This window comes from Cupressus sempervirens, chromosome 1 (genome assembly GCF_028749045.1).
Source record: "Cupressus sempervirens isolate cs-2001-9-10 chromosome 1, ASM2874904v1, whole genome shotgun sequence".
Lineage (NCBI taxonomy): Eukaryota > Viridiplantae > Streptophyta > Pinopsida > Cupressales > Cupressaceae > Cupressus > Cupressus sempervirens.
The window spans coordinates 771,075,893-771,095,201 of record NC_143118.1 but is presented as its reverse complement, the minus strand read 5'-3'; the positions used below and the strand labels follow the sequence as shown (position 1 = coordinate 771,095,201).

Genomic DNA, 19,309 nt, shown 5'->3' with positions numbered 1-19,309 from the left:
TACGATGCCTTGAACTGTCAACTGCCCTAAAAAAGTATCGGTCCTTGGTGCATGTGACCATAATTTTGATGAGTGGACAATGATTAATGTCCATCCACCCATCCATGATAATGTTGCAGCTTGACTCCATCCAACATGCTTTCATTTGCTCCATCAAGATCCCAACCTTGTCATAGGCCTTATCCAACACCGTGGTCCTCAACTTGTACCTTGTGGCAAATATGATTGCCCTCCCTCTTTCACTACCATGGACATCATCCTCACAAAATAGGGAGATCGAACCACATGGGTAGGAATGCCATTGGCAAAGAAGAAAGCATCTATGACATCATCTAATTGCTCCCTTGTGTGCATGTTAACTAATTGAGCAATGGGGTTACTAACACTAGGACTTGCACTTGCTTTCTATTTCCCCCTGCTGCTATCCCTTGATGAACTGTGTGTAGGTGAGGAAAAGGATGGTGTAGGTGATATAGTCCTAGCTCTTTGATGCAAGCTAGGTGTAGATGTATCTCATTGAACTTGCAACTGCTGTATATTTTGTACCTGTTGCCTAGCAGCCAAAGATTTAGGCACTGGGACTGCAGTATCATCATGAATGCCGCATATTTTGTTCACTTCAATTCTGTAGTTCACGTTCTCAAAGTTTACCAAGAATAGGCATGAGTTCACACCATAACCAGTCCAAAAAAGGTGTGCATTAAATCTTGTAATGCTGCCAAACCATTTTGCGCCACACTTATTACACTTCCATTTCTGTGTGCCACCACCTGTAGTTGTAGGGCGTGTAATTCTCATTAGCAAATTGTTTAAGAGAGGATTTTGGATCATAAAGATCCCTAGCAAACTCTACCTAAATTTGTGAAGGGCAATCAATAGAAGGCACCCCTGGGGCAACATAAGGAGGCTTTTCCTCAAATTGGGCATCTACATCAGTCCCATGATCACTTCCCTTAGGCTTAGGCATCATATTCAGATGCACTTCCCTCATAAATTTTGATGTCTTTTACACTTTGATTGGATCTGGATGCCATTTAGAAAACTGCATTTTAGGAATCATGATACATTTCAGCCTAAGTAATCAATAATAAGTTAAAAAAATATTAAAACAAACTAATTTCAGCCTACTTAAAACTTAAGAAATTTGAAAAATAGTAAGCTAAATATGTTTCAGCCTATTTTAATAACAAAAAATTAATATAAAAATCATAGAACAATATTAATAATAAAAATAAAAACAGTAACAGTAACACTGAAGTTTAGAAATATCTAATATCAACAAGATTCAAGAATGAAACATTTGAAACTTAATTTTTAAATGCAAAGCTGAAAGTAAATACTAAATATAAGTTGATTTCTAGAACAAAAAAATAGTAAAATAAAAAAAACCCACCTTGAATTTGATGAAGCACTTGCAAAATCAAATCTTGTTGCTCCTCTTGATCTCCCTTTTAAAATCATTCACTAAGATCTCACAAACTCCAACAACCTCTCTTTCTCACTTTGCTCCTTGTTGCTCAAAAACAATGAAATGGAAATGTGAAATGCAAATGAGGTGTATTGGCCTTATTAAGCCTTGAAAGAGACCTCATAGGACCCACACCCAATCAAGGTTCCCATGCTAAAAAACCAACACCAAAAACTTTATTTACTTATACTATTTGACCATGTCGCTGGATGCACCCCATGTGTACCCCCACACTTGGAAAGCACCTGCATACGGTTCGGGTGCGCCAACCATGATTCGACGACAGTTGTGGAGTGTGATGTATGCGCACCTAGTGCGAGCAGGTTTTACCTCGGGTGCACACACCTAGCTAACATTGGAATATTCCTAAGTTACCGGTACGGGTACGGGCACGGATACGAATACGTGGGTATGGTACGTGGGTACGGCAACTTTTTGGGAAGGGGGTTTGGGTACGTCTGTACAAATATATATATATATATATATATATATATATATATATATATACATACATATGCATTTGTACAACTTGAAAAGTAGAAACAAAAGTTACAAAACTAAAAACATATAAAAATCATAAATATATATTATATATCTGTGCATGTATACAGGGTTACAGCTTGAAAAGTAGAAACAAAACTACCATAAATATTGCAGTAGCACATTTATAATGATTTACTTGAAGTCTAGTTTCATATTAATTTGCCAAAAATTGAATGTTATGATAGATATATCATATATCTGTATCGAATTCATTGTGCATTGGTTAAACTGTCAGAATATTACAATTAGACTGATTAGTAATCAGCATCATATGGGTCATCAAGAAAATCAAGATCAGTGGAACCACATGCAGCCCTAGTTTCACTTCCACAGCTAGAAGCACATTGGCTATTTGCCTCCACAGAGGGTAAAGATGGTGTGTTAACTGAAAAGTCCAGATCTGTTCTCTCAGGATCTACATCCCACAACATTGTGCGCCCTTCCTTTTACAGACTTTGTTTATAAGTAAGAAAGCGCAAGTTGGAATGCACATAAACCAATTCTTCTGCCTTACTTGCTGCCAATCGATTGCGTTTCACTGAGTGAATAAAGGAGTATGTACTCCAATTTCTCTCAGTTGAAGAAGAACTAGCAACCTATTGAACATTTGTCACAATGTTAGAGAGTTGCAACTATAAAAATAACTTTACTTCTGACATTAACAGACTAACAACGTTAGAGAAGTGGAACAAAAATTAAGAAACATACCTGTGATAGAAGTTTTATTGCAAGAGTTTGAAGGTGCGGTGCTGTATGGCCATTAAGGTATCACCAAGCATGAGCTTCCTTTCTGTACTTGTCACGGATAGCAGCAACACTTTGACCGTTAGAGGATACAAAATCAACAAACTTAGTTGTAACTAAATCCTCCATTGCATGATCACGAAAGAGTCTACTAAGTGCTGTCCTACATCCATCACTTACTTCTCCATCTGTGTATGGTGGTACCCTTGTTGGCTGAGAAAGAATTTCATCACTATAAAATTTTGGAGTCAATGCAAATGCAAGAAGATGTAATGGGGTGGTCATTTTGTTCCACCGTTCAACACAAATTGACTTAACTTCTTTGAAGAAAGTTTTTTTCAGGATCTTTCTCTTTTTTATTGATGACGTCTCTTATTAACTCAAAAGTTTTTTCAGGATCTTTCTCTTTTTTATTGATGACGTCTCTTATTAACTCAATCATTGAGTCAATGCCATCGTATGCCATTCCCAAACATGGGTGATCCATGTCAGCAAAACGGATCATGCTCATGATGGGCTCGGTGAAACTAAGAAGATATTCCACTCTTTCTCACTACGTGTCTTCTAGGATCATTTTCTTTACATTTGTTGCCCTTTCCGTATTGGATTGCCTCCATTGAGTCCAACTTTGACCAATAACCATGCCAGCAAGTGCCTCTCGCACCAACACAAGTCACCTCAAGACAATTGTGTTGGATGCAAATCGAGTCTCAGCAACCTATTCAAGAATTAAAAATCAAAATTAAAATACGAAGAAATCATTATCACATTTAAAAAGTAAATTCATATTAGTAGTAAAATGTAGAATTGAAAATTTGAAGTGTTTCGATTACCTTCAGCAATTCCAACTCTGAAAATGATCTAAAAATGGCTTGTGACATGTTATGGTTTGTGATGAACATCTGAATCTCTTCAGCCTCAGCATAGACTTGTTTGATCCAATCTATTTTCTTACCCAACTTTTGTAGCATTAGGTTGAGAGAGCGGACAGCACAAGGTGTCCAATAGATGTGTTAAAAACGTCTCTCAATCAACAAGCCTGCAGCTCGACAGTTCTTTGCATTGTCTGTAACAACTTGGACAACATTTTCAGGACCCACATCTTCAATGCATTGTATAAGGATATCAGCAATAAATTGTGCATCCTTCACCTCTCCCTCACAATCCACAGCCTTTAGAAACATTGCCCCTTTGGGGCACACTGCAATCACATTTATCAATGGTCGATTTTTGGTATCCTTCCACCCATCAAAAATAATTGATACCCCTGTTTGTTTCCATGAATTTCTAATGGGAGCCAATGCATTGTTTATGTTTTTGACCTCACTTGCTAGTAAGGTGGTGCGTACTTTCTCATAACCTGGCCCTATCCACCCTTGCGGAGCCTCATTTGCTTTTCTCAACATATCCTGCCAATATGGTGAGCGTACAACATTGAATGCCAAACCGTTTGCATAGATACATCTTCCAACAGCTTCATCTGCAATCTCCCTAGCATCATTGTTGAATGCTTTCTCCAATGGTCCCTTATTTCTCTTCTCAGCAATAGGTTCTTCTTCAATTATGTTCAAGAACGGGTGGTTCTCTACTATGATATCAGGAAAGTCACTATGAGATGGAGAAGGTGGGGGCCTTGCACTACTTCCTTTTCGTTTCAACAATGGATGGTTTGTGGCATGTCCCACTCTTGCCTCTGCTTTCTCTTGCTCTCAAATGAATCTTGTTATTTGTTGAGGCGACAATCCTTTTGTATCCGATCCTTCACATGCTTTGATACCCATTTGAGGAATGGCACATAAATGGGCTTTCACACGGCTATAGGAGCTAGTTTTCTCCACATGGCATAAATTGCATTCCCAAACAAATGTTCCACCTCCTTTTACTTGGCTTTTATCATGACATATTTCCATAATGGTGAATTGGGATCGGTCTTGAATTTGGGTCGAGCAGTAGAAGAAGCTAACATTATCCTGTCTACAAGAACCAACAAGTTAAAAATAAAAAATGTTATTAAATAATTAAATAATAGTAAATACAATATTAAATATAAAAATAAACAAATTCAATTTCTATTTGAACATTAAAAAACAAAATAATAAATATATATTAACAATTTAACATTATAACAAATATTATAATTTATTATATAAATATTAAATTAATAAACATTAAATAATAAAATAAAAAATACATTATTAACATTTATTATTTAATACTCTAGACATTATATAATATAATATATAAAATTTTAAAAAATCTTGGAAAACCTTCTATATCAATAATATATTAAAGTTATAAACTATATATAGTATTTAAAACTTTAAAAGTTTATAACTTCAAATAAATTTTTAAAAAATTAAAATAAACATAAACATATGAAACAATAATATATTAATAGTTTATAATATTAATATATTATTGTTTCATATGTTTATGTTTATTTTAATTTTGTTTAGAAGTTTATAACATAATGATAAAAGTTTAAAACATACATATGTTAATATAAAATAAACTATACTTAAAACTTTGTTTAAAAGTTTATAACCTTAAATAAATTGAAAAAAGATAAAAATAAACATACCTTCAGCCTGAAGGCAGAGCTTTGGCGCCAGTCGACTCCCCCTGCTCACGAGCTTCCGTCATCCCAGTTGCTGCTGCTGCCAGTCCTCTCCCGTCGTCGTCCCAGTTGCTGCTGCCGGCAATTTTTTATTGCAGTCTGTTGCAGTTTCTTTTCGTTCTGCGCCGCGGTTGTTGTCAATTCGCGTTAGGGTTTTTACTACGGTACAAACGAGTTAAAAACAAAGATTAACCAAATGCCGACCTGAAATATTGTGGTCAAACTGCCACGTTACCCTTCAAATCGAGTTAAAAACAAAGAAAAATCAGATGCCGACCCTAAATATCTTAGTCAAATTGCCATGTTAACATTCAAATCGCCGCATCATCCAAAAACATTTGGATTCATTGCAAAAAAAGTAGAAATCGAACCCTGTTCGATTCCACAGCGTATTTCAGACGTATTTGATTCCGATACGTACCGTACCTGTATATGAAGGCAAAAGGGGAAGTACTGGTAACGTAGATATTCCCTTTGATGAGGATTCTATAACTTAATTGTGGACTTTACTTCTCCAACTAAGGATTTTTCGTTTCTTACTTTGAAGTTCCTTGTCCCACTAAGGACAATTTGAAATTCCTTATTTTTATAGGGACTTTGAGGTGTCATGGATCTTTTATCTTTTTATCCTACCTCAAGAATTGAAGGGGAAATTTGACCTAGAGTTGAGTCAAACCCGGATTTTATGATTGGGATTCAGTCCTCGGAGAATTCACCATTCCAAACCTCAACCTATGAACTCTTGATTTTACTCTCCCATTCTCAAGAGCCAGGAGACTAAGAAACTCGAAAAATGTTGCCATACTAAGGACAACTAAAGGCAACACTAACCTAGAAAGTAGAATAAAGTGGGGGTACCAATTTGCAATGAGGTGTGTTTACAGCACAACACATACGACACTTTTTAAGGAAATCCTATTTTTACAATGTATTCAATTACATACATTTTGTATTTCTCTTGTTAGGAACAGGTATCCTCCAAATTATTTCTTGGAATTAGTGGTGCAACATTCTGCATAGCTCTGATTATTTTATAGTTTGTAAAATTAGATTTGACTTCCATATCCTTTCAGTACTTGTACTCTCTAGAGACCCTCACAGTAAATTCTATGCCTAAGTCGCCAGTCCTGGTAAAGTGATGGTTATTGGTGTGTGCGCTTGTGCGTGTATAAACTGTAATATTCAATAGTCAATCTAACTATAAGTGACCCGCAGGCTCGCATTTTCACAGTTTACAAAAATATAGAGAATGTAAAAAAATCATATAACTTCCACATCCAACATCCTTTTTATTATTGAATCAACACTTAAAGCATAGAAAGGATTTATCCATTATAGCCTGTTGGCTCTCTTCCTGACTGGTCATCCTCCCTAAATTGATTTATGAGAAAAGCAAAAATTACTATCAGAAGGATGTAAAAGCACATTACAGTAACTTTTTAATTCAAAATGAAACATATTGGCATTAATTTATAGTAAAACGCGGAGTAAACACAAGATGAGAAAGTGGAAACACTCATGATTTTGTAATGCTGTGCTCTGCAAATCTCAAAATAAATGTACAGTGGTTCAAGGAAACCTGCTGCAAAGATTAGATGGCTTACTCTTTCAGAAGTAATACATAAAGAAATGACAAATAAGATCTAGATTCATACAAACCCAAATTGAGACCAGAAATCGTATGGGGTCAATATTGCAGAGCATGGTAAGATAGTTCTATGATAGTATTGTATTCTCAGGGCTTAGCAATCTCTATCTATGCATCTACAGTCTTGACTATTAGTCTATTACACTCCACCAGTTCCTGTTGATAGTTACAACTTTGCTATCACTAAGGGTAAATATTAAATTCGGTAGATGTGATCACATTTGTATGTTAACTATCTTTCCAGTACTTAGATAAGCTACTGTTTTCCTTTTGTTGGGAATCTCAAGAACCATACATTCATTGCTCCAGCTTTCATTTTAGACTGCATTGCAAGACCTTTTGTAGAGTTCAATCCTGCTTTCGTTGCTATGATGCTATCCCATACTTTTCAAGTTTAAGATATCTTATCTGCGTTGAGCGAAGTCAGTGTATCATACATTTGTTAAGTTGAATTTCCAAATCTTGTTCGAATCTAGTTGTTTTATTTCCCATGATTCTGTGACCCTTTCAATGCTACCACATAATGGTTCGGATGAACAACTTTATTTGCGCTATCAGCTAAGTAGTCTTCACAGCTTCTAGTGCAACCCACAATTATCATGAAGGCAACAGAATCAAGTATTAGACAAATATGATTGATCTATAAATTAGCAGTGTCCCACAGCTCTAGAATGATGGTATCAATTGAAGCATGTTTCACTTCTGTCATCCAGGCAGAGCATCAGTTTTCACAGGGTCCCAGTGATTAGCACATTATCTAAGTTATATAAAAAAGTAGTTCACAATGATCACTTGTACTAGATGTGTTTATTTACCTATTCACTTAATAGTCTTGTTTGTTATCAGTGCAACCTTTGCTTTTCACAATCTATTCTGCTTTCAAGTTAAAAGATATCAAATTGTTTCATAAACATTGTCTGTGTAGTATTATTCTTGATCAGTCCTTATGATCCAATTCGTTTGCTTCTCTTAGGTGGTTGTGTTGAGCATACAGCTATACTGAGAGGGTGGGGGAGGGGGGTTTGAGTCAATATTCACCAATTTCGAGTTGCCTAAACATCAATTCCCGCTACTAACTTTTCCAAGCTCACATCCAATCTCAAACCCAAATCATTAGTAGCATCTCTAGTCTTTCCTATATTATGAACCAACTAATCGAACAATATGCGTTCATGCAATTGAACACCAGATTTATGTGGAGACCCAAAAGGGAAAAACCACAGTGAGAACATCTTCTTCAATCTACTGCCCAAGTCGAGCCTTAGAAAGATATAATGAAGAACTTACAATATGAAGTAAGCACCAGCCACTGGAGACACCAATAATGAATTGCATATGCAGGCACTAACCTACAGGAGCACCAATCCCCTAATCCAAGTTCTGAGCGTCAACTCAGCATGTGTAACACTAATTTCATAAAAAATATAAGAGATATTTAACGCGGACCTTCAATGCCGGATACTTAGCTTCTTCCTGATCTAATCAACTTCAAAACAGTTGTGCATATGGTCTTTAGATGAAACTGCACATACTGATCGTGCTACTCATTTAGCATCATCCACATGCTCGCACCTCAACTTGACAGTCTCCCTAGGAATAAACCTGGATCAACATTATATGTGCATTACAATTATTATTACATCCACATGTCCTAGAATATAATTGCAATATCCGCAAGGCCACAAACGCGTTACCCGACATCAGTGCAGAACATCAACACAGTCAGCCAACTAGCACAGTGAACTCTTTGTCACTTCTTTTTGTCTGTTGATATTCTGCCTCTGAAACTGTGGGAGACAATACTTCGTATGCAGCTCTGCTTTACTTCCAAACTGCAAGCCATAACTCTCAACCGTGGTATAATGTGGAGCTAAACACCATGTCAGTGCATCTGAGTGCACATGCTGTTTCTGAATGGTAGCCCTTACAAACATACCGCAGATCCATTTAGACAACAACACATGATAAACACTTAGGAGCAGCTAATATGGGGGCATAATGATAACATTAAGAGAATATTAAACATACATGACTCGTCTTTGTGGAACTCAGATGCTTTGATATATGGTGACAGGTTTTTGCAATCTCCTGAATGCCTTGACATGCATGACAACACTAACCAGCACCTCTGACTTCAATGACAATATAAACCACTACTTTTGACATCAATGACAATCGTTTGCTCAACATGCAAACCATGAAGACTGGGTACTGCTAATCTTAACTAATGATTCACACTTAAAGTTATTTGAAGTAAATGGATTGTAACATATTTTCTATTTGTTATTCAGTTTACGACTGTAAGTGGAAAGCTTTGAATTTGATTTTGCTTTGCCAATTAAATTGAGCTGACAAACTGCTTTATTCATGAACCCGTTGCAAAGCATGTTGTTTATTCCATCTGAGGATGGGTTGCGACTGCAGATAGTTTTCTAAATTTTGTTTGCAAATTCACAGTCAAAAGGAATTTTGTATTGACACTTGCAATAATTTATCTAGATCCCAGGAGCTATCTGTTGGATGATATGTTAATTGCAGAATTAATATATGTTGTAACTAGATGGTAGCATTCAGAAGTGTGTACGGAACTACCTGAGACAACAGAAAATTCAGGGAGAGAATTACTGAACTGTAATATAATTCAAAAACTCGTGATTTGGTTGAGGTGAAGTTTTTATATTCATCATCTTGTACTGAATATGACTTACAGATTTTATACACAGTTTGGAATTTGGATTGTTATATGGACAGAAACGAGATTTGAAATTATGGCTGTAGCTTTCAGTACCTTATACGCAAGAACTTGGTAGTAAAATTGCCGGAACTGTCATAGCAGGCACTTAAACTATTTGTTCACTGGTAGGTCATATAACGCTATAATTCCTTGATTTTATCTGTAACTAAAATCATTGCAAGGGCAAAGCTAGCCTTTATAGCCATTGACGACAGGTAGGTAGGTAAGTGATTATAACAGTTTCCTTATATCTCTAACACTCCATATTGCTCACATATGCGAAACATTTCTACCTATTACTCTCCCAAAAACCATCTTAACTTGCTAATGCCAAATATACATTGGATTTGAATCTATGTAACCATTTTTTTCCCGATAATTTAGAAGGGTTCAGGCACACCTTTAAATACAGCAAATACAGCTTCTTTTGATAGCTTTGAAATACAAGCATAGCGGAAGCATTTTTTGTTTCTCTAAATTTGTATGCTACCAAGGATTACCGTTTAATGGAAAGAAAAAATGTGTAAATACTCAATGCCAATGATTTTGTGGACACTACTTTAAATGCTAAGGCCTGCTCGTCATTAAATCAACTAACTATCCTGCTAACCACAGAAAATACGCGGGCGATTGGGTTGTCTTTTACATTGCAAAATTCCGGGAATTGATCAAATACTGAAATAGTTCTCCCATGTTCGAGTAATTAGCTAAAATACTAGATATTTTAGAGATAATTCCCACTAAAGCATGTAGCATACTTTTTTTTTTTTTAGAATCTATGTAATGAACACTGAGGTAACATGTGTGAAGTTTCTATTTGCTTGAAAAAAAAATGTGAAATCCCAAAAGAAAGGAAAGAAACAATTCTAATCTAATCTCCACTGATTAAAATCTAAAAAAGTTAATATAAGACCATTGTACCTACTCGTTATTGGCCATGAGTTGACACCCCTATTCACTATTTATGTCTCTATCAACTCTAAATGTTTTTATGCCATAACTGCAGAGGGGTTGAATCCAAAAAGAATATATTGCGCCTTTAAAAATGGATAAAATTATTGCCCTAAAAATTAAAGACCACATGCTAAGATATTTCCCACAATACCAAAAATCTAGCTTTAGCTCCGAAAGCCTCATATCATCTACTTTTGAGGAATGCCCGTCATAATACCTCTGCTCCTGTGAGATACTATTACGGAGCATCTACATATTGTCATGAATTACTCCATACATTCTATCATCTTAAATGTTCAGAAAAACAACAATGATACATGGAAAATTAAGCATATTGAATATCAACCCTCTTAAAACCATTAATCTTATTTTAAAATCGCGTTGAATAAAACATCATTATAATAATAAACACACCTCAATCTCACAATCCAAGTCAAGTAAAAAGTGAAATAGCACATACCTTACGTTAACTCGGTGATACCGACCTCTGCTTGTATAACCAAATGAAACGGCAGTTCGAACTGTTGATAAGGCCGGCTGATTTGTAAACATGCACGGTCGTATCTTGTTTCTAATAATGTGGTAGAACCTAAGTACATTGTTTTCAGTCATCACACTCCTCAACATCTTCAGGAAAACTTGATGTGGTAGAACTCGAGCCCTTTCCTTTTTCAGTTTGGAGTAGTTCACCAGTTTAGAGATAAAGCAATGCCCATGCAAGATAACACTGCATTCATGGTGAAAACCCTTTCTTGTTTCTACTGATTTGCATGCTACCAAGTATTATTATTTGATTCGATGGAAATAAGAATACTTTAAATGTTGATTCTGTGGGCGCTACTTCAAATGGCAAACGGAAATCCAGCCCACAGGATTAATCTATTTTTTAATTTTTTAATTGACGACAAAAATCAGAGTACAACCCATTTATATTTTTATTTAAATAATGAATATGTACAATATTAATTAATTGTTCCATTTAGTCACAATGACTATGAATTGATCGAGTATTTTCAATATATTGGACAAAGTAATTAAAAGAATTAAAAAACAAAATAAAAGCTATTTAAGTATGTCGATGAGTGATTCATGGACAAATCCAGCCACGAGAACTATGAAAAAGAACAATGAGAACTATGAAAAAGAACAATGACTACAGAAGTACAACATTTTATCATCACTCCACAAGGACTACATAAGTTTGAACAATATTAAACAAATCAAAAGTTACACTAAATCCAAACTACAATAATAATTTAGTTGATAGTATATTTTCCTAATTTGGTTGTTTCTAATATAATATTGGGCGCTCATTCCTTAGAGGGTGCGCACATTCATTGTTAATAGTAAACAAATAAAAATTCTGTATTTAAATGTTTGACATAAATTTTCATTGATGATATCAATATTTTTTCTTCAAAATTATTATATAATGTTATTTTGGTTAAAATGGCTTGGTAAACTAGTTCTCTCATTGATTATTAAATGGATTTAAGATCTAGATTATTCCATTTCAAAATCGTTTTGAGTTCCATTGCAAGTAATTCAAAAAGAAAAAAGATTTTCTTTTGGCTAATTAAACAATTTTTGAGTAAATGTACAATCAGCCTTTTAATAATTCAACACTTATAACATCATTAGAAATAAAGTGACATAATTTTAATGTTATGTTTTCAAATATGTATATATTGTCATTTAGAAAAAAGAGTTGGCTAAACTAGTTCAATCATACAAGTGAGTGATTTGGAGACTTTGGTATATCTATGATGGAGGCAAACTTCTGTCTATCTATGGATGGGAAAATCCCAAGTTTTGTAGGTTCGATGACAGTTAAAAGATTGGAGAATGTTTTCTCTCTAGACCATGAGGATTTTTGGAGCGCATTCTTGAAAATCTTTAGCTGGTAATTTTTACAGAATAAGTAGACTGAGATCAATTTTGGATGTTTCCTCACTCTTTCTTGCACTTGCATTAATGGGAGGCACGTATAGAAATGAAGTGAGGAGGGTGGCACATATGTGTTTGGCGTCAAAATGGGTTGGAGGTCTAGATGTAATTGTGGATAGGGTGGAGGTGTGTGGAAGTCACATGGGTGTGAGGAATTGGTGGAGGAAGTACTTGATTGCAGCCTCTTGTTGTGTGGCCTTCTGCATGTCCAAGGGAAGTGCAACTAGTGCTAGCTTAGAAGGGGGGTTGGAGGGAGCTACTTGAGTTTTTACAGAGGATGGAAAGGGCCAACAAGAATTTGAAATAAGAGCGTATGAGGAGGAAACAAACTCCAATCAATTCCATGACACCTATTGTTGTTGTTGTGGACATTTCTCTGCTTTCACGGCACGATGGAGCTTGTGCACATGGTGGAGGTCCTATTCAACTGGAGGCTAAGGTGGGTAAGCTATTCCCAACTTCATGCAAGAGGAGGTGATCCATTGGTTCAAACGATGACCAGGAATGGTGATAGTTCAAGTTTGCAATTTTCAATGTTTGGGTACTTTTTGGTATTGAATGTATTTTTTTGAACTATGTAATCTTTGTATTCATGGTGATATGTAAAGGGGGCCTAAAATGCAAGCGCATTCACGCTAGTTGAGTAGAGTGTCATTTTGTTTTTGTGATAGTTTGGGTGGTAAGGTTGTAGGAGGGAATAAGGTCTATCTATCAACCAATGGCTTTTTTATGAAATATGTAAGAAATGCTTTATCAACAAAATATTAAAAATTATTGATAAAAAAAAGATGATTTTTCTTAGTAATGTATTGATCCCCTTGTCTTTGTCTTGAAAATGTCTTATGTGTTGCATGCCCTGGATATCAATTTGATTGTTTTGCAAACCAAGTTTGCATTATAGGCAAACCTTGCATGTTGTAGATATACTCTTTTGTACAGATTTTCTATATAACTAGTGGATCTAGTTGGGATGATTGCACATCCTTGGGATGATTACACACTCTTGCAACTTGATTAACTTGGATCTTGCTTGTGCATAAGGGTATGGAGTGCTACCAAATATCTTGTGGAAGTTTTTGAGTCTCGTGGATTAAGTTCTCTTAATTGAAAAAATAATTGAAGACAACATAATTTGACGTATGTGTGTGTGTGTGTGTGTATTCTTCTTTTTCTTTAAACATTCTTAAGTAAAATATTTCTTGAATAACTATTTTTGCAATGCATTTAATTTTTAATTATTCTAAAATATGAATTGATATTTAAAGGAAAATTAAACACTTGAATGTCTTGCACATATATGTTTTAAATTTCAACAATTCATAAGAGAAATTTGTGTTGGACAATTCAATATTCAAGGGTACAAAATTTAGGCCGGTTGTAATGTGCCTAGTTGCTCTCATATGTTATCAAAATATTTGAACAAGGAATTTCACATCTCATAATTGAGGACTGATGTGGAATTATAGACTAGTAAATGAGAACATTGTGTAGCAATTGGTACAATATTGGATGCATTGTAATGTGTCTAGGTGATCATTAAATATAGATTAGTGACAAAGCTACATTTTGCACAAAAGCATCACATGTTGCAATATAATTGAATTTAATATATAATCTCAAAATGGAACCAAATGAGAATTGACATGGATATATAAATATGGCTACAACCTTTAATCAAGCATATCTTGACACTTGAAATGCACCATGTATATGATGTTTGTCTGCATGCAAATTTGCTAATTTTGAGATTTCAAAGGTTTTCTTCTAAGGTTTTTGTTATATCTTGGATCTAATGAAATAAATCTTTGGCTTTAGGCTCTCTAGTATCACTAAATACTAAAACACTAAATTTGATGTTAAGAAGTAAATACCACACCTCAAGCATATCTTACCACTTCAAATGCACCACGTGCATATGTTGTTTGTCTACATGCAAATTTGCTAATTCTGAGATGATGAAGGTTTTTTTCCAAAGGATTTTGGTATATATTTGATCCAATGAAATAAATTTTGGCTTTAGGTACTCTAGTATCACTAGATAGTAAAAAAATTAAGTTGATGTTAAGAAGTAAATACTTCACCACACAACCTAGTGGGGAAGGGGTGTTAATTTGTTGTGAATAAATATAATTAACTCCAAACTTATAAACTTGATTACCAACAATTAGAATAACAATGCATAATAATAAGAAACCATACACCATAACCTACCAATTTTTGTTCTCAAGGAAAACCCTTGATCAGAGAGAAAACCCCCAGTGGGGATGACACCCACGAAATGATGTACTATAATATAAGTTCCACGTGAAATGGTGTGACCTTGTTAGGAGCCAAATACAATGCATGTAGTACAATTATCCTTGTTAAAAGATAGATTCTCGTTAGGATACCTTGAACCCTTGTTAGAAGGTTCTAACCTTGTTAGGAGTTGATGAGAACAAAAAGCTCACTTCCCGATAACATTTCTCAAGGATTAAAGGTTAAGAAACCTTTACTTTAGGATAACAAATCCAAAAAACATGAACTGACATATCTACAACTTACTTACCAAAGCAATTCCTTTTTAAGTCCACTAAGAATTATAGATTCTACACGTACCTCTTCTCAAAGCATCTAACAATATCTCTCCTCTACTCTGACAATCCAACATCAAGGCTCGCATCTAGGCCTATCATTTCATTTATCCCATTTGAGGAAAATAACTTTCCTTTATACCAATTACAAATAAGCAATAATGTCAGCCTATTAGGGTATTCCCAATGCATACACTCCTTATCAAGCAATTATACAAACATTACATAAAGTGTTCCACATGTTACAATCATATTTAACACCTACCAATAATAATTTACATGTTACAATGATCCAGTCAGTTGCTAGTGAAATACATCTCATGTTACACATCAACAACCTTTCTAAAGATAACTAAATGACACAAATCCAAACATACACACATGAACAAGTCTTATATCAACATCTATGATCACCAACATTATTTCTTGCTTGCCATCAAGTTACAACCAAAATACTGCAACTACCTCTGCCATGCTTTCTTGTTCATTGGTTTCTACCATTGTTTGCTAAATCATCTATAACTTAACCATCACATCACTTAAAGTAAAATGAACATAGACATACTATCTACACTCCTTCAATAGAAATATAAGCTTACATATCCGAAATTGTCATCATTGCCTAAAATGAACTAATCAATTACCTTAAATATACATAATCTAAGTCTGTCTGTAGCCATAGAACAAATGTTAACATCAATCATAAAACTTATCCTTATATAACATGTATGCTGTCTAAATAACCACTCCAAGTGCTAAAAATATCTCCTAATCCCAATAATCAACCCCTTATAAACATATATACAGTGAAAAACCATCAATCCAAAAGTAGTTATCTCCCCCTCTTTCAAAATATCCTCAGCATATAAAATGTTCTAGCTTTTCATACCCGTATCTTCCTTGATGCAAGTTTTTTCACATGATTCTCTCCCTCTTTGATATCAATGACAAATGGTCCCAAAAATTTCAAGTATACACAATCTCTCCATGTCAAACATCACTTTCCTTAAGAAAGATATGCAATTCCTCTGATAAAATAGTTGCTTTGGATCTAACCAATCTACAACCAAAAACAATGTCAAGTGCAAACAAAAATTGTTACAAAATTTGATCAATTAGGAACTCTCGGATAGCTTTGTATCATGTGGCCACTCCCCTTAAGGAACGATACCAAACATCACATCTGGGTGAATGAATGTGCTATGACAATATTGGATTGATGAATCCCTACATCAATATTTCTTCATTAGGAGGGTCCATCACTCCAATCATGCCTCTGAGATATTCAAAGGTGTCCTTAGGCAAAGGCTTAATAAAGATATTTGTAACTTGTTATTTTGTACTCACATATCCCAATGTTATTTCCTTTTGTGCAATTTTTTCTCTTAGAAAATGATGTTTGATAGTTATGTGCTTAGTCTTTGAATGTAACACAAGGTTCTTTAACATGTTTGTAGTAATTGTATTACCACAATGCATGATAATAGCTTCTGAAAAAGATATACCGATGTCCTTCAACATTTATTTCATCCTCAATCAATTATAATTGTTTGCTACTACCACATATTATGCTTTTGCAATAGATTGAGCTATACAATCTTTTTTCTTAGCAATGAATGCACCTCCACTTGTACTCTTTTTGTCATCAACCTATTCTGTCCAATCTATATTAGTATAAGCATATAGGGTGAAATCATTTGATCTATCATACCATAAGCCAAATTCCAATGTTCCTTTCTAGTATTTGGATTTTTTTACTACTGCCAAATGTGATTCTTCAGTTTGTGCTTGATATCTTGCTACAATACCAATTGTATTTTCTGTGTTAGGTCTAGTGCGAGTTAAGTATTGTAATCCATAAATCATATATTTGCACCTTGTATGAAAAGTGCAAGGGTAATCATTGGTAGTAATCAATTTACAACCTATAACCTTAGGTGACCAAATTGGTTTGCAATTTTCCTTATCAAACTTTACTAGCAGTTCCTTAAGATATTTAGTTTGAGATATAAATATACCATCTTTATTCTAAGTTATTTTTTATTCAAGGAGGTATTTCATTTCTCATAACATAGACATCTTAATTCCACCCTTTATTCCTAAGAAATGTTAGTACTTCATTATTTCATCCAAAAATAACATAATCAACAAATATCTGAATTAAAAAAAAAACTAATTGAATTATTTCTTAGATATAAGTTATAGTCTACACTAACTTTCTTAAATCCCAAATGCAACATATGTTTATCTAACCTCAAATACCAAGCTCATGGAGCTTGCTTCAATCCATAAAGTGCTTTCTTAAGGTTACATACCATGTCTTCTTGCTTCATTAATAGAAATATATCAAGTTTCTCAATATATACATCTTCCTCCAATTATACATTCAAGAAAGTTGATTTAACATCCATCTAGTTCACTTTAAATTTCTTGTTAGCTGCACATGCCAAAAATTTGTCTAACTACTTCTAATCTAGCCACAAGAGAAAAAAGTTTCTTCAAAATTGTTAGTCATGGTTTATGCACCCCCCATTTTGAAACTTATCACTTTGCAAGTCCTAAAGTCCCTCGATAGTTGTCTTGTCCAAAGTCATTACCTACGATGTCTGTTCATCATGAATTCCATAAAGCCTGTTATATGCCAAAGATGTGACACACTTCTATAAACCCTTCTATCCAAGGGATCTCATTGATTAGAAACCTTGAATGACAACTTATAGCTTCCTATCTATGATATGAAAGAATTTTAAAAAAAGCGTGACTGTGGCTCTCAAATGAACCTCAGAAGGAGACCCTTGTGAGGTGCACCATAGAATGAGATTCAAAGATAAGAGCAATAATGCTAGTATCCAAGAACTTTTGAGTGAATGCAAATGCAAGCTAGAATTAGAATGTAAAACTAAGTTAAGATACAAATAAAAGAACAAAGAAAGTAAAGCTAATCTAACAAGATGAGAGTTACAATCCCCTTCTAATTAAGCTAGATTTGCTGAGCTAAAAACCATTTGAAAATAATGTACTAAGCTACTATGGAAGTAAACTAAATAAGAGTGAAAAGTTCTCAAGAACTCAAATGAAAGTGAAGCAACATAATGAGAGTCTAAGATATCAGAGAGTGAGAAGAGAGCCTCCTTTAAAAGAGAAATGGTTGGTTAGAGATTAAGAAGAGAAATCTACAGTGGATATTCGATCTCAAGTTGGCTTTTATGCACAATAATCTCGACAGAAAAAACTAATGGATATGTTTAAGAGGCAAAAAATGTGTCGAGGGGATTAAGAGGCAAAATATATTTTAGTCACCTTGAAAAGTGTGCATTTAATATGTAGTCAAGAAGTTTTTTTCTTTTATTTTTAAATTAGGAAATTCCTTTTATGTGCACACATAGGATAAAGGGGATTTATTTAATTAAAAGGGAGCAAGTTCTTTTAATTAAATAGAAACTTAGGATAAGGTTGTCAAACCTTAGGATAAGATTGAATAAATGATGACTTGATCAAGGATAAATGATTAAATAAATATTAAAAATCAATTAAGTGCATAGTGTAGTCAAGCATAGAGATTAAAAATGTTGCAAAGGGGGCTTATAGTTTACTAGACAATTATTGGATGATTACATTAGCCCATATATGACTAATGTATGAGAGATCTGGGAACACATAAAGTCAAAGACTAATGATGTCATGTTGATAGAGGTCTGACTTTGAACTAGGAGTGAATGATGTTCAACGAGAGAACCCAACTTTGAACTAGTAGTGAACTAGAGTTATCCAAGCTTATTCAAGATAAAAAAAGAGAATCTGACTCCGAACTAGCAATGTAAAAAGTAGAGAGATAACTAACTCCAAACTAGCAATGGATTGAATCCAGTTTCAAGGTCAATCAAGATTAGAGAGATTTAAAGGATCTCAACTTTGGATCAACAATGGACTGAAGTTTAGATGCCCCTAGCAAAGATTGATAGCATGTCATGATCAATTTGTAGATATATTATTCCTTCCCCCTCAGGGTCAAAATCAAAATGACATAGAGGAGATAAAAAAAAAAGAAATATATTTGATCAAATTGAAATAAAATAAGGTT

The 19,309-nt window shown here is 34.4% G+C and overlaps 1 protein-coding gene across 3 annotated transcripts in view; it reads left to right on the top strand.

The window, feature by feature from the left end:
* Positions 1-13,460, top strand: part of LOC149580161 (protein-tyrosine-phosphatase MKP1-like) — a 43,255-nt gene extending 29,795 nt beyond the window's left edge. For 2 of the 3 annotated variants that reach the window (XR_016353381.1, XR_016353374.1), the window contains exon 6: positions 9,520-9,762. The gene's annotated coding sequence lies outside the window, so the exon portion shown is untranslated. Of the gene's footprint in view, positions 1-9,519; positions 9,763-12,624 lie in introns of those variants that run through there. The other variant, XR_016353375.1, reaches the window with a different exon arrangement.
* Positions 13,461-19,309: the final 5,849 nt, after the last annotated feature.